The 16,395-nt window shown below is 37.4% G+C and overlaps 1 protein-coding gene and 1 long non-coding RNA gene across 10 annotated transcripts in view; one reads left to right on the top strand and one right to left on the bottom strand.

Annotated features, from left to right (window-relative positions):
* The window catches only part of LOC310900241, a 303,162-nt gene that overhangs the window by 167,921 nt on the left and 118,846 nt on the right, over nucleotides 1-16,395 (bottom strand). For all 5 annotated transcript variants that reach the window (XR_014584942.1, XR_014584943.1, XR_014584944.1 and 2 more), the window contains exon 3: nucleotides 13,947-14,052. This is a non-coding gene — a long non-coding RNA (uncharacterized lncRNA). The remainder of the gene's footprint in view (nucleotides 1-13,946; nucleotides 14,053-16,395) is intronic.
* SYT9 (synaptotagmin 9) overlaps nucleotides 1-16,395 on the top strand; it is an 81,086-nt gene that overhangs the window by 8,594 nt on the left and 56,097 nt on the right. The gene's annotated exons all lie outside the window — the stretch shown is intronic.

Raw genomic sequence — 16,395 nt, 5'->3', positions numbered from 1 at the left:
CTCCATCACTTACTCTACCATGATCTGGGAAGAAGAGCTACCAGGCAGGTGAACGATGCAGATGATCAAGCAATATGGTCAATAATGTCTTTAATAAGAAGTCAAGACAAAATTGTAACTGAAGGCTGTACTTCCTGGCTCTTCCCTTACATAGTACAGGAGCATCATATTTTTGCAATTCATTCTTCTGTTTACATTTATGGTAAAAACCACATTTCTAGGTTTTAGTTCTTCCCCCGCTGGAAGTGAAGATCCTCGATGATTTAGCACAAAGCTGTACTTAAGAATACTCTGGTGCATCTTTTGCTCTATTTTTGTCATTAATTTAAGCTCTTTTGGGGCTTTATTTAGACCAAAGAGATGGAGAGATATTATTTTGGTCTAAAGCTTTATGTCCCCTTTTATACTGTTAACACAATTTTAGTTCAAGGGATAAGAATTTAGAATAATTAATTACAGATGGAAGGATTTTTCATAAAAATGCTGTCAGTGGCAACTTATACAATCTTCAATTCCTAAAGATTATCATCTTACAAGATAAATCTCTTTGCATGTTCTGCACTACTGTTAAGTACTGAGTACTTGATCCTTTTATCTGGAAAGTACAAAAAAATCTGTAACATAAAGAAAATGTTATACATAACAGCTGGTGGTTTGCACATTTGGTACATTAGCTATCATAATTACAGTGAATCTTGTGTGTTTTTATGTTGCTCAATATGTTTAGCTGCATTTTTTGGATTTTCGACATTCATTAGCCAAGTAAAATCAGTTTGGCTCCTTTGGCAGACATGCTACAGATTCTCTCTTTTATACTTCCTATGGTTATTTTGAATTCAAAAATAGAGTGGATGCAGTTGAAACTGGTATACATGTCTGTATGCCTTGAGCCAATATAGAGCTGATGTGTGTCTACTAAATGGTAAATCCAACATACTAACAAAAAACTCAGGAACTAATGATTTCAGAAGTAAAACTTTCAAAGTCCATGCTAATTAACAATTAGGGTTTGAAATAGCATCATTGCTTTAAATATAGTTTCTCATTTTTTTCCAGTTTAGTTTTCAGCAGACACAAAAAGATAAAGACTTCCTGACTTCCCTTGGAAATATATTTCCTCAGTTTGCTGTGTTTCCATCAGGAAGTTTTTTTCAAAAGACTTTAGTTCTATTTTACTATCTGTGAAACTCCCCAAGTACATTTTTGGTATGTATACAATTACTAACCAAGCACTAGGTATTTATTTTTAAAAATCTATTATTGAAAATTAGTCTTTGTCATTCTTACTAGGTTACTTTGTGTCTGGTCTTCCCATTTGTGTTCTAAATGTGTATATATGTGTGTATGTATACCTGTGTTTCAGGTTTTTTTTCATCTGGGTATCCCCACTCAAATTCTCCAGCAGCATCTCATTTTATTTAGTGCTCACATTTCTAATCTTAATTCATCTGTGTTTTAATTCTCTGACCTCAACAGTATCGTTTGTTTTCTCCACAAATTTAGTATGATCTGAGAATGTAATTGTATCATGTATTGTTGATTAAACAGCAATATTTGACCCATCTCACATGCAGATTATCTCATGAGCCATCTAGCCACAGCTATATAAAATTTTGAGTTCTCTTTTAAAACTTTCTATTTTGTAATTTGCAAGAGGTACATGCCTATACAGTTAATGATTTTGCTAATATGTACTAAGATATAGAAATTATTTCTCACATTTACCAAATTTTGCAAATAGTTACAAATTGTAATTCAGTAAATTATCCAAATATAACACATGCAAAGTAATGTGCAATGTTAATTAGAAAATTTTCAATGAGACCAAGTTTTATAATCTTCTGATTCCATTTGCTGCAGATGCTTTACCCATTTAAGACAGAGGTGCCTTTTTTTTTTTTTCCCCCAGAGAAGTTAAATGGATAAAATTAATGACTAGATATTCTACCTTTTTTGGGAAATCTAGCATAAATAGGCTGATCTCAAGCATTCATTATGCTAAGGTCTCTCTGCATGGCATAAAAAGGCAGAGTATTTCCTGAGTATGGCTACAGGGAAATAAAGCAGGTATTGAATTTGTTCTTGCTGAGTGCTATTCTATTCCCTGTAGTAAGGCTGATGCTGGATATGTAGCAATGGCATTTTGACAATTCTTACCTGCTGAAAAGAGCTTTTACGTCCATTGGCAAACAAATACAAGAGAAAACAGATCTGCTATTGCTTAAAAATACGGCAAGCTTTGAATGGAAAACTGTGCTCTTAACAGTACTATTTTGTTAAGCTTTACCAATTTGCTTGGGGTGATATAGAGACAAATCTAATCTAATAGCTCCAAATTTGTTTAATTCTATGATTGCCCTCTATTCTGCAGCAGATCATGCCATCAGAAAGACCCTTCTTTCTGCAGATGCCACTAAGGTACTCATGGTAGTAAAAGTCCAACTTTACTTAATCTTCTCTCTTCTTTCTTTAAAGTGACAAATGTTAGAGGTGGATTGAATGACTCGAAACAAGCATTCTTTCCATCCAAGTCAAGGGCAGTGAGATAGATCACCATGTTTAAGGAAGGAAAGTATGGGACTGGAAAATAGGGGAACAGAGATTAGGCTTAACCATTAAAAAGAAAGGTGAGGGGTCAAGCTATTTTTTTCATTTGATTTGTTTGTTCTGGGTTTATAGCTGTCCCACAAAGAAAAAGAGGTAAAATGGACCTCTTTCTGGGAAGAAGTTCTTTTTCCTGCACAGCTACCAAGCCCACTGTGCTTGAAGCCTAGAAACCTCTGAGTACAGCAGGCACAGGCAGGAAGCCTGTCAGCCTGTCACTTGCATGGCTCAGGAGATGGATGCGAGGAGCAGAAGTGGCAGCCAGGCCTCAGAAGATACAGATATCACTCACATTCCTTAGGGGCTAGAGAGCGCTGAGCAGATTTGCTGTCGCTCAGCAATTAGAGTTAACTGAATTGAAGCCTGGGATTTTGAGGACCTGTCTACAGGGACATAGTAGACAGGAAAAGATGTGGATAAACTTTGTTATTCTTCTGTGGTAAGAAGTTATATTTCTATTTTTTATTAGAGTCAACTTCGCCTTTTTTAGAGAGTTCATAGTTTGGCAAGCCTGCCTGAGAAAGCATAATTTGACATTGACACTAGGGATGTGGTTAATCAAGAAAGAGAAAACTTCACCATTGTGGCTTCACCTCATAAGTAAAAACTGTCACGTCAGCTCTTTCCTGTACAGCAGCAGCACTGTTCCTGCCAGCTTCTGTTAAATGTAGAAGGTGTAACACTTTTATATCTGCTCTTATCCTCAAGTTAATGTCGTGTTCATGCCTACCTTATTCATTCTCTACCTGTCTCTTGTTCTGTTGTCGTTATGTTATAAAGAGTGATTTGACTAGTCAAGCTGATTTCTTTCATCTGCTGCTATGAGCCAGTGACTATAAAATAGCTAAAGGCAGCGCCCAAAATAGCAGTGCACAGGTATAGGTTTGCCAGAGTGATTTGACAGTAATTACTGTATCTGTCCTTCCGTGGCGTAGTGTTACAAGTGAGAGCCAGTGCTGTGAACAAAAACTGCACTTTCTTCTTTTGATGCATTTTTCTTCTTTCTTTTCTGTTTTTCTTGGGAGCTAGAAACCAGAGCAGACCTTAATGCCAACAGAACCAGCAACAGCCTCAGCCACCTTTTTTTTTTTTCCTTCCCAAATTGGGTTGGGGGGGGCAGGAAGTAATTTATCACTTCCAGGAACATCTAAAATACAATCTCAGGATTTACTTCTCATTCTGAAGGCTCCGTAAACTGAGAGAAGAAGGAATACAAGTGCTGTTAAAACAGAAGTCTGGGGATTTTACATTGTCAATGGTTTCGCTGCTTTACCTCCTTTTTCCTGTACCCCTCTTATGAGGAAGATTTCCAGTGGCAGTTGTTGCCATGGTACTAAGCAGGACAAGGTGTCCACTCCAATCTCAAAACTATGTTTATGGTTGTATAGTGAAAAATTATCTCTTCTGACAAGCCGGGCTTGTTTACTCAGAATTAATACAGTACCACTTCTCTTATTCCAAAGTGGGGAGAGGCTCTTCAGGTCATTCCCCACGTGTCAAGGCAAATGTGAGCTTCAGCAGTGCTGGAAAAGCCTGAGAATTAGCTCTGTCCTTCCACTTCCTCGTTAGCTGTTCAGATGAACAACCGCTTCACGCCCTGCCGAGCAGCTGATTGGCCTTGGAGGGAAGAAGCATCTGAAGCAGCATTAATGTTTCATTCAGAATCATGAGAGCCAGGGAGGAGGGGAGGGGAATTAGGGAATTCAAAGCCACAAATCAGCACTGCCTTCTATTTCACCAGGCCCTTTTGTCTTGAGCAGCATCCCTAATCGTCTCCCACACTGGATTTCCTCTCAGAATGGCCTTGCTGACTTCGTGAGATATTTTTGCAAAGGTTGAATTTATCAGTGTACAAAGAGGAATTCGTCACTCTCTTCTCTTTGTTCTTTTGCTGTCCATTCTCCTTTCTCTTACCCCAACCGATATCAATATGATGGATGCTGTATAGGAGAAGGAGGTGCAAAGAAGCTGTGCAGTCCTTACAGACTCTGCTGTTTTCTTTTCTCATCGCTGTTGCATTAAGCCCTAGTATGATTAGCATTCCCTTTTCATTTTGTCAGTAAGCAAAACTGATCAGAAAGCTGTAAAATTAGGGCCTTAAAATGCTATCTCAGAGATACATGAGCAAATTAAATTTGATAAAGTAGAGGAGTGCAGTGAATTACATGGCAGCAAGAATAGTCAGCTGCATCCAGGAAATACCCATGTCCAATTCTCCAGAGTATAAAACATCTAAGGCTGTAAAAGAGGAGCAATTCTTACTTTTCTGTAGCAGCCCCAGCACCCTGCAACATGATTGCATTAAATACACTAGAAGGCCTGCCAAGCATAACATAACTGATGTTAAAAGAAACATTATCTCAGTGCCTGTGTCCACAGAAGATCTTGAATTCATTATAAATGTGCCAGGGTTGATAATATGCAAATGCTGACACTAAATAAAGATTTTTTTTCTTAGGATAGGAATAAAAAAAACTATTAGATACAGAGGTGTTGGATAACTAGCCCTCGAGTCACAAGAAGAGCCCCCATTTTTGGAATGTGTCAAGTAGTGCCATTCCCAGGAAGTTACAGCAAAGACAGGCTAGGCCCTTAAGTGTTTCTGAGATAAATATTAATGAGTTTAATAACCCAAACGTTGCTTATTATTTTACCTATTAGTTAATCTCTGGGAGAGAGAAGGAAAAAAAAAAAAAAAAAAAGCTTTTAGTGAGTATTCTCTTGACTCTGCAAATGAATTAATGGAATGATACTGACATGGTTGGTTCAAAGTAATGGAATGACTTAACCACAGCTAATGAGGACTACAAAAGGGTATAGGAGATGTCTGGCTGTAAATCCCTGTGTATCAAATATCGCTCTATAATACGTTAATACAAACTTGTCTGAGTCAGTAATGGTTAGAGACAGTAACATGGTTTAGTTGACTGGATAGGTGACTAGTTGGAGACTGAAAACTACAGCTCGTTTCTGAGCTGTGCCAGTCTCCTGGTGTGTCATCTTGGAGAAATCTCTCAGTGCTGCTTTTTCTCTTCCCTTTCAGTTGCCTTTTCAGCACTGATATGCAGTGAAAACTCCAGCTAATCCCCTGCTTGCAATCAGTGGAGAGCAGGGAAAGTCTCAAGTGTGATGTCAGTAAAGCACTGAGCAGAAAACTGCCTAGAAAGCAGCCAAGAGAAAACATTAGGCCCAAGGACTTAGGTGGAAAGTAGTCTTCCTGAATAGGACTCTGTGTATTTTCAGAGTGAATAGACAAGAGCCTGTGTTTTGATGAGGCCTCTCAGCACTTTACTCTTATAAATAATAAACAGAATATATTTTCCTCTTGTGTAGGTTAGCAAATAGAAATGTGCCTCTGTTATCAGCCAGGAAGCAATAATTGAGATGCGGAGATTTGATGGAATACACATTCAAATGGGAATAAATAAAAGCATAAGCAGGATTTCAAAACCTCTGCTTCTGTGCTGGGTTTAATCTGAATGTTTAGATATGGAATTTATTCACGATATCTGTTCGCAGGCTTGGATCTCTGTTTTCAGACTTAAATCCCACCCCAGACTCTAGCCTGTATCTGACTATGCAACAGAACTAACAGGGTAACTTGGAGTTATCTTTTGCATATCTCAGCATTTTGTAAAAGCAGCAGATTTTCAAACATTTACTTTCATGGCCTGGGTAGATTTGCAAAGGCACATCTCAGCATGCTACCTTTTGAAAGGAAAACTGACAGGATTAGTATCACAGTAATCCCTTTCACATTACTGTAGCAGAAACACACAATACAAACTCTGCTTTGTGGAGGGAGAGAGGCCTTTTTAACATCCCCTTGTCCAGTTTGACCCACCCTGCCCATGTTGGGGATTAAGCAATGTATTTTTACTGTCTCCATTTACATGTTATTAAGGATATATATCTGTTTATTAATTTTTGTAGTATACCTGATGTTAAAGCACCTCCTAAAATGAACCAGCTACCACTTGTGTTGAAGTCCTCTAGAGAAACTGTCTCATAGTTCTGCAACACTACTGGGCAACCTGCTGACAGCCAAACTTTCGCTAGTCCAGACACTTGGAACAAGCAGCTCTTTGAAGCACACGGTCCTTTTCCCTGCTGCTTCCTTTTCCTTTTCTCTCTTTCTTCCTTTTTGTCAGGTTTTAAAGTGAAAATAATCTTAGCCTTACACGTAAAATGTTTTCTGTTTTCTTAATTTTCACATTTTAGTCATTCAAAAATGATTCCCTTCCCCTACATTTATCTGATTTTATGCTATTCAGGGGCACAACTTAATGCTACCCTAAATCAGCTTTCAAAACTAGCTAAGACAGAGGCACTAAATCTCATCTCATGACTGTTGTACTACTTTAACTGAAAATAGTCTTTGAGAGGAAAATTTTCAAAGAAACGTACATGAGTGAAACTGATACTTACTGAGAGCTCGATATACAAGCCCTTCATGTATTTTTTAAAATCCAAGCATTATAATTTGTGGTTGCATAAAATAGGAAATTACGTCTTTTGTTCAAAGTACTTTTCTGAGGTGGGAGCTAGGTGATCTTTAAGGTCACTTCCAAATCAAACCATTCTATGATTCTGTGATCTTAGTATTATAGTGATCTATTTGAATGGTCTCATCTTCTTTGTTTCATTTCTTCCCTTTTGTCTTACTTGAATAATAAAACTATGCTAATAACAATAAATTCACAATTCACAAAAATAGAAAAGTGTGATCAACTTTTCCCTGCAATGCAATACCCTGTTGGCAAAAATTAGACATCTACAGCAAGAAAGGTAATCGTCAGGAAATTAGTAAGGCAAAAGCAGGTTGCTGTCAGCCCAAGGATGGGAATTAGTATTAATTTAAAGGAAATACAATCACAACTACAGAATCTTTGCAAGAATCTGATTCTAAAGAGATTTAAAATAATGTTCATGTAATATAGTTTTATGCACATTTTTTTCATAATAAAATCAAGTTACAGGAAGTATGATTTTTTTTTAATTTAATTTTTTTTTTTTTTTGGCCATTTGGGACCAGGGTAAGTAGTGGGAAGTGGTGGATGCCTTACCTAAGGATGTTGAATGATATAGAAAAAAGGACCATGTGTTAAAAAATAATAATAATAATAATAATAATAATAATTATCCTAGTATCATAGCTGAAGTAGTGAAAAATTAGAAAATCCCACCATCAGCATTGCAGTTAGCAAGGAAATTGTCTCTGGGGAGCTGAGAAAAAACTCCCATTACTATTTATTAGTTGTATTTTTTTCTGGGCAAAACCTAAATATGTTCAGAGACAAGAGGTTGAAAAAACAGTAGCCAGAAATTTATCATCAGTTAACTCTGTTATGTACATCTGATTTTCTCAACCTGGAAGAAGCGGAATTCTTGGAGTTCTTAAAAACCAAGGAATTCCCCAGATTGAAGAGCAATCCCACAGAGCAATTTTGGGAGGAGGATGGAAGATATGAAAGCAGTGGCTTAATGTTTCCACACTGTTTTCTCAAGTACCCCACAACTGTGGTATTACAATTTTTGGGAACAACAGGCTGCCAACAGTAGTTTCTTCTTTGCATTCTGTAATTCTGAGACAGTACTGAGGAGAGCGGTCACTCTCCTGCCACACTTACAGATTCCCCTTGGCATGAGGAAGAATAGCCATGAGTCTGCGAGAAGAATGCTGCAAAGTTGGTTGTGCCTTCTCTACAGCCCAGTTGTTTATGTACCCCCACCTGGAGAGACTGGCATATAACACGGAGGGTATATCAAGGCGTCTGGCTACTGCAGAAAGATTATAGTTGAACTAGTCTTTAAGAAAGCTATGCTGTATACCATGATGACTATTGTTCTCTGTGGTAAGGTTATTTATACTCTTTTTTCCTTTTTTTTTTTTTTTTTTTTATTCATTGCTTGAGTGAACCTAATACATTTGAAATCATGTTTCAGAAGAAGTAAGATATTCTGCAACTGGTGTTATTCCACTGCAGAAAAACCCCAAAGGGATTTCTAATCCACTGCTACTAACGTCACCTAATAGTGAGCCAAACTGTATAATATGCTCAGTGCTAGGAATGCTGCTTCATATCCAGACTCATTTGGGTTTGGTTAGTATTGCCTAGTAATTAATTATTATTCAGTATTTATGCTATCAGTGGCATCCAGAGGCTGGCCTAAATAGTCTCGAGCCCCTGGCACCAGCAGCAGCATATATAAATGCAGATATTTTGTTCTCTCTCAATAAATGTGTGCTGTAGACTGTCTGTTAAAATACTTGCTAGTAAGTCTTCCCTGTAGCTAAACACAAGGCTGAACATGCTGGACATCAGTCAAAGACACACAGTGACATACAGCTTACTAATTACTATTAATGTTTACAGGATTTAGAATGTCTTAATTGATTTTGGCACTGAAAGTACAGTCTGCTAAATTGCTTGTCACCTCTGTTTTATCCAAGGTCTCATTGAGAATCTCATATGCAATTAACTGTAATTGCTATAGTGTATTTATTCTGAAGTGTACAATACATTATTATTTTGTTATTTGGATCTCAAAAGCAGGGAGTTAATTGCTTAGAAAAATACAATTCAAAACAAGGCGATCTTTGTGGTGAGGTGTTTGGTGTTGGTTTTTTTTTTCAGAGCAGAACAATATGAAGACTTTAACGTAGTTCATGTTCCAAACTCATAGTCCTCCTGTATTGCAAACCTCACTAGCTTCAGGGAGAATAACTTGTGTGTAAAGACGTTGCAGATAAATCAACATTATCAACTTTGTGTGGCCCCAAGCGAGGAGTCTGATGCACTGCACACCACTGTGGTTACAGGACCGAGTGTCCCCAGTGTGCAGAGACGTTTGGAGCAGTGGCCAGTCCCAGGCACGCGTCAGGTGAGCCTAGAGCTGGGGCTGCGGCAGGAACCTGCATCCCCAGGGCCACGGGCTGGAGCCTAGCTGCACCCATGGTCCCAACAGAGTGAAAGAGACCGCAAACACACCCATCAGTGGTGTGTCTCACTCAATTGAGTACTGCCAGTGTCCAGGTATAAACATAAGGCAAATCTGCACCAAAAAGAATCCTTCTCCTTTCCCGTCCCAATGCTAAATTGCTCATGGGGGCATCTCCTGTATAATGTAGGAAGACTAGGGCTATGGATGCTGAAACAAATTGTTCATGCTGTCTGTAGGAAGGGGCAATTTTTTTCCTGCATATGGAACTGTACAGCAGCTCTTGAAAGGAATGTATTTCCTCCGCATACTCAATGTTAAAAGACGGAAGAAGCACTGAACCGCATACATGAATTCATCTGCCAGTTTAGCCTGGCAATATCTTCTATTTAAACAGCCAAAGCTCCAAAATGAACACGGTCTGTCTAGAAACCTCAATAAAAGGAAAAGCTTTGCCAAGAAGCACTCTAGGACAGCAAAACAGTGAAGCCCTTCCTACAGACAAAGGAAAGGAATGTGCAAGAATCTCCTTCCCAGGAAGGGGGAGCTACATTGTCTCCTGGTACTGCCAAGGATTTGTACTTTGGAGCACTGGTCTGATTTTACAGTTCAGACTGACAGCACCTGCTCCTTTCGTTTCCTAGTGGGGTTGTTCAAGGAACAGCTAATCATAAACATTGGCTTGCCGTCTTTTGTAAAGCAGAGGATACTCTAGTTCCTTGTATTAAGAAACTAGCTGTCCTAATTTTCTGGAGAAAATTATTCCAGGAGATAAGATACAGATCTAGCCAAATTCACTTAATTAAAGAAAATGCAAATCCAGTACAGCCAGTCTACATTCTCTTTACTGCAAGCACCAGTCACAAAATCTCTCCAAGGGTCTGAGTATGACAAATAATGACAATAATGGTACATATAAAATATTAGAAATATATTCTATCAAAATGCAGGATGGAAACAGAGGTTATTTGCTTCATATTAGTTTCACCTACTGCAAGTGGAAAAACAAACCTAAATATCATGGGCAGATTTTTAGCACATTCAAACATCTTGGAGCTTGCTTTTATTTTAGTTAACTATTTTGATATTTTCCATTCAATTAATTATCAGATTAAAGTTCTTACATAAATACGTAAAATAGTGTGTTGAAAATAAAAGATTACTGCAGAGTTTGCTTTAGAAGAAAACATAGCAAGATTGAAAGGTACAAAATTCTAAGGTAGAGGAGGCTGCTAACTTGGCTGCAGTTCCACGCACATGAATGTGCCCTGCTAAGATGGGGTGTACTGCATGGAGTATGGCAGACTCTTATAAATCTTTACTGTAGGAATAATATAGGGTTGTTGGTGAATACCATTGCTTAGATTTTCTGCTTGGATCTTCTAGCATTTATTTATTTTATTTTTTGATTACAGATGTTGATCATAAACACTTTCTGTGGTATTTCAGGCTTCTTGGGATCTATCAAGTATCTTTTATTTTCAGCTTAAGAATTTACACTAAGCAATCGTTTTATGCTGCAGAGTTCCTGACACAGCTTCCCAGTAACCTGTACCACTTTTTTTCTTCAAAATGTGTTCATTTTGTGAGTCGTACGCTACATGTGGTGCCAATATGCCTACTGTCTAACAGAAGGCAGGTGCATTTGCAGAGATGACAGCTTTCTCAGAACTCAATTATTTAACTCATTTATAACAAGATTATTTGGAAAAGACATACCATCTGTTTACTGGTCATAATCCCTCTTGTGTGCTAAGCACTGTTTACTAAACTTTGTGCATCCCTTTCTATTTAGTTTCACACTGTTTTACTAGAAGCAACTGGAAAATTGCTAGATTCAAAATCAGAAGTGAGAAGATCCCGGTCCCACTTGTCAATTTTTTGACTGATTCACCTAATTTACCTTGGACAACTGTTCTGCTTCTTGATTTCTATTGCTCATTTGTAAGAAGACATTTCAGTAACTCTGACATTTACAGAATGAGGAAGAAAAGCTATTTAGTGATAAACAGCTTAATCATTGTAATAATTTAACAGCTTTGTTCTACCAGCTACATGGTAATGTGGGTAGAAAAACACTAAAAACAATTCTTCAAATAACCATTAGGGTTTCTAGACAATTTTGTTGCTCTGTTTACATTCCATTAACATGTGTCAGATCCAGATTTACTCCCAATGGCTTTAACTATGTATGTTCAGATGCTTGGAGAAAACACATGCAAAATTCTGATTCTTTCTAGCAAATGTCAAGGACAATCCTTGATTAAAAAAAAATACTTATCCAACAGCAATGACAAAACTAATACTTAGTTAAAGACAGAAAGCTGTCATTTGATATTTTACCTGAGGTTATTTACAGAGTGAGGAAATTTTCCATAAAAACTGAGAAGTTAGTAATTTTAATTCACAAAGACATGTGTCTGCATGCATTCTATAAGCTGAAAGAAATTCAATTACCTATTTCCATTTATTCTGTCTATTCTAATAAGGACATGTTAAAAACTGTACACATATGACTTCAGTGCAGCATTCAAAGCACATTCTTAGGACAGTCAAGAGGTTAATAAACTACAAACTTCTTTCATTTTTTAGTCTAATTTATTTCCCACTTTTTTTGTAGAACAGTCAGAATATAGAAATTGATTCATGAGTAAATGACATCAGTGATTCCCCTTGCTCTAGTTAATGTCAAAATCTCATTTTCATTTATTTTTGTACCAACAAGGGTTAAAGATTTCTTTGGGGGGCAGAAATGTATGATTTTTAGTGTGCAGTTCCTCTTTGACTGGAATGACTGTCAAATTCATTTTATGTTTTCCTGATATTTGCATCTTTTGAGCTCTTATTATTTCTTCATAAATAAATTTAAGAATATTGTATAGTTGTAGATTTTTCTTAAGTGCTTAAGATTTTCATTCCATTACAAAACAAGGAAGTATTAAGTTGAAAAACTGAAAAAAAATAATCAACTATTTTCCTCAATAAAATGATACGGGAGAGCACCTAAATAACGTATTTTGGTGTTATATGAAAGAACAATCATAAGAGAAGATCCTCCAAAAGTAACACAGTAAAATATCACTTCAGCATTTAATGAGCAAACTGTTTTCTTTCTTATGTTAAGAATCCACTGTAACTAACAAAAACTACCTCTAAAATACAGATTTAAAATAGGGTTGTTTATATTAGAGAAGATTTGAATCAGCCCAATGTCTAATAAACTTCTTCCCTGAAAAAATACCTGAGCCAACAGCTCTAGCAGTAGCCTTAGGTTGAGAAGCAGTATACCCACAGCATAACTCTGAACTGCTTTGAGTAAGCTCTGTAAATGTACTGATTCCAGAAACATGACAAACTTATTTAGCAGTACTGCCTTTTTCTACATTGTATGGCTTTGCATGGTTCATAAAAACCGAAGAGCTCGTTTCCTGATAGTCTGGTTACTGGAGTTTATATCCAGTATACTTGGTGCGGAGTGCCAAAATAAAAGTTGTTATAATTGTCCTCCAGAAAGCTTACTATTGCAAAGCTCTGAAGTCTTTGGGAATTCAGGACAAAGATCTGGAGCAGGGGCATTTTAGTGAGACAGTTCTTGCTCTCTGAACACACTGCTTTCAAAGAGAAGTATGTTCTATTCTTCCAGAGTTTAATCAAGCTTCAGAAAGATAAGATAAATGAATGGTACTTAGAGAAGTTTTGTATTTCTGCCTTTCATAACCAGAACTGTGGGGTCATCAATGCCTTCAGAAGAATCATACTGACAAAGCAGAACAGCTCTTTCCCAATTCACACTAACTGCAAACTAACTGGTAATCATAGTATCTGCAAGCTAATAAAGTTTTTGATAGATGACAGTTTGCCTAGGGGGAGAGGATGCTGAGTTCAGGAGGGCAGTGAACATGCATTCCCACTGTCACAGAGCAGCAACCAGCTTAGACACACCTGAGCTCTTTCTCACAGGGAGAGTGGAGAGAATAGCAGGACACAGTAGGGGATAACAGATAAGAGGTAGGGGAACAATAGAAAAAAATATCTTAAACTAGGACTGACCGCATTAGTGCTCTTCTCTGCCACTGTGGAATCAAATAGGTTCCCATAAACCACGGATGTCTAACATCTGTGCAGTCCTGACTTATTTACCAGTGCGAATGAGAAGAAGCACTAAAAGTGAAACACGGGTTGCATCTGGGAAGTAACCACCTCCAGAACTTTCTCTGCAGTAGACCTTTTTTCCTCTGATCCATTACCAAAATAAATAAATAAATTGAAGGTCACTGTAAAGCACCATTCTGTGCTAAATGGAAGAAATGGAAGATGGAAAGGACAGCAGCACACAAATGAGCATTAGTATGAGTCAAACAGCAGCAGCTCACAATTGGTAAGTGTTTAAAAAGCAGTACCTTACTGTATCTCAGCAGGTGGTACACATCTTGCAGCTAAGGCGTGTCTAGGTTAGTCTGCATGGGACATAGCAGTAGTGGTTCAGGAGTTTTCTTGAGCTGAGACCTGGAGCAAATACAGAATACAGGTATAATTACAGTCTGCACTTTTTTTTTTTTTAATCTTTTTATCAGTAGAAAGCCTGAAGTGGCCACTGTCAATGGAATCCCTACAGGACTTGTACTAGTTAAGGTGTCAGAATACAGTCAGTTGGAGCAACAGGTTCTTTTTGAAGAAATTAAGAAATTTCAGATCTTGGGTAAGCTGAACCAGTGTCAGGGAGATGTGTGTTTCACACTCAGGTGTGGAAAGAAGCAAGAATATAGTTTCTGGTGATATCCAGAATGGAATTTAACCTGTTTCCATTTTATTCTGCAGCTGTCTGTTAGAAAGATGTTATTCTAGCTGTGTCAGATAAGTACATTTACAGTTAACAGAAAGATGTCTGTACACAAATAAAGAAATTATTTTCCCCCATTAAAATAAATGGGTTTTGGTGTTATCCAAATGTTGACTTTTAAAATGACTCTTCAGAGAGACATTAAAAAAAAAAAAAAAGCATGCTACAGCATTATCATCTTCTTGAGTACCATGAACAAAACATCATCAGTGTTGCAAGTCGTGGGCCGAAAAATTCTCCTGTGTGCATAAATGTAACTTTCAGAGATTATGAATGACATGCACACAAAGCAGCACACAACTCTGCATGCGCATGAATGTCCTGCAGATATATAATGTCCCTAAGCTGTTAAGACAGAAAATCTGAAAAAAACAATAGCTTGCAGATTTCTCTTAAAACTCTCTTAAATGAAATTTCTCTCTTAAAAATCTAGATTTGCATTTCTTTTCAAATTTGTATCATATTTGAAATTACTAGAGGAATATATTTATTTTCAGTGGACCTTCTTGTCATCAAGCAAGAGGGCAGGAGGTGTACTGTTAGTTGACAAATAGTAATGATGAACACATTTTGCATCAAATTGGTACTCTGAAGATTTTGACAAGAAAGGTGTCAGAAGAGACCTTATCTTAATCAATCCTGGATGTCCACACTCCTGGGAATACTCTAAGCCTGCATCTAGCAGCTAGTCAAGCTCAGGGTGCACAGGAGATTTCTTTTTGGATTTCTGAGGTCACTATGATGTGTCATCAGTGATGACCTTTTCCTACCTGAATGACCACTGAGAACAGTTTGCATTTAGTAGATTTTTCTCACACAACTCATCACAACTCAGTCAAAAAGGAGCAAGGTCACAGAAGAAAACTGTGGTTCCAGTTTTACAGATCCGAGAGTCGTCACCATCAGTATCTATTTTACTCATCAGAATTTAGTAACTTTTTTCTTAAACACCAAAGCCCTAGAAGCGACATCATTTATTAACCTTATGTCAGTGGCTGCTTTCTATGAATTTAATATACACTTAACTTCAGACTTAGTTTTCCACTCATAGAGTGGATATGTGGATATATGTGGATATGAGTAGATATATCCACTCAGCTGATATATCTCATGCTTAGGATGCACGCATGAGTGTATCAGAGGAGAGGGTTGGAGTGAGGGAGAAAAGAAAGCAAAGGAGAAGCCTTTGAACATATGAAACAACGTAAACTGGTGTGGTTGCCACCTGCCTAAGGCTGCAGTGTTTAAAAGAGTATGAAAAAGTATGAACTGCTCCCCCCCATTACCATTGAGGGAACAAGATCAAAACTTTTGGAATGCTTTTAAAACATTGTGTTAATTTTTTAATTGCTGAACATTTTTTAGGCACATTGAAGTAACACACTTTTTCACAGTGGTTGATAGTGGTAAATAGGGTTGAACATGCAGTCATGGCTATAAATGACTTTTTGTATAAAACATAAAAGCTATTGATTCTTCCAGTAACCTTAGAGTCTTGGGTGCTCAAAAGTGTTTCCTTCAAAGATGTTTCCTTCTTTGTGCGAAAAGACTTACAGTGTTTCTTAAATATCTAAAATAAAATCACTTCCTGCTTTTCTTAGGGGTTAAATGCACTGTGAGATCCCTTGCAGCTTTTGAAACTTCATGCAAAATTAATGCATTCTGTTAAGTTACAATCAACATTAATACCCTGAAATCTTGAAGCATTAGTATCTTGACCTTTATGTCTAGATGAATGAAAACCAAATTAACTTCTGACTGATCAGTCCTTTCTGAAGGATTGTGTTTGTTAAGCAATGTCCCCCTTTTCACGTGCAGGTGTGAGGGCAAAAACAAGCTGTTTATCCATGAAAACTGAAACATCTTAATCTTGACAGCTGCCAGAATGTCTAGCCTTAATGAGCTAGTTATTGACACTGTTCTTGGGCATTTCTATATTATCCTAATCTGTTTTTTTCTAGAGAAAACAGCGATGGGTATTTTTGGCAGGAAGGCACAAGGGATGGACG

Source organism: Anser anser, assembly GCF_964211835.1.
Source record: "Anser anser genome assembly, chromosome: 5".
Classification (NCBI taxonomy): Eukaryota; Metazoa; Chordata; class Aves; order Anseriformes; family Anatidae; genus Anser; species Anser anser.
The sequence above is the reverse complement of the archived record's forward strand: the minus strand, read 5'-3'. Positions and strand labels throughout refer to the sequence as shown.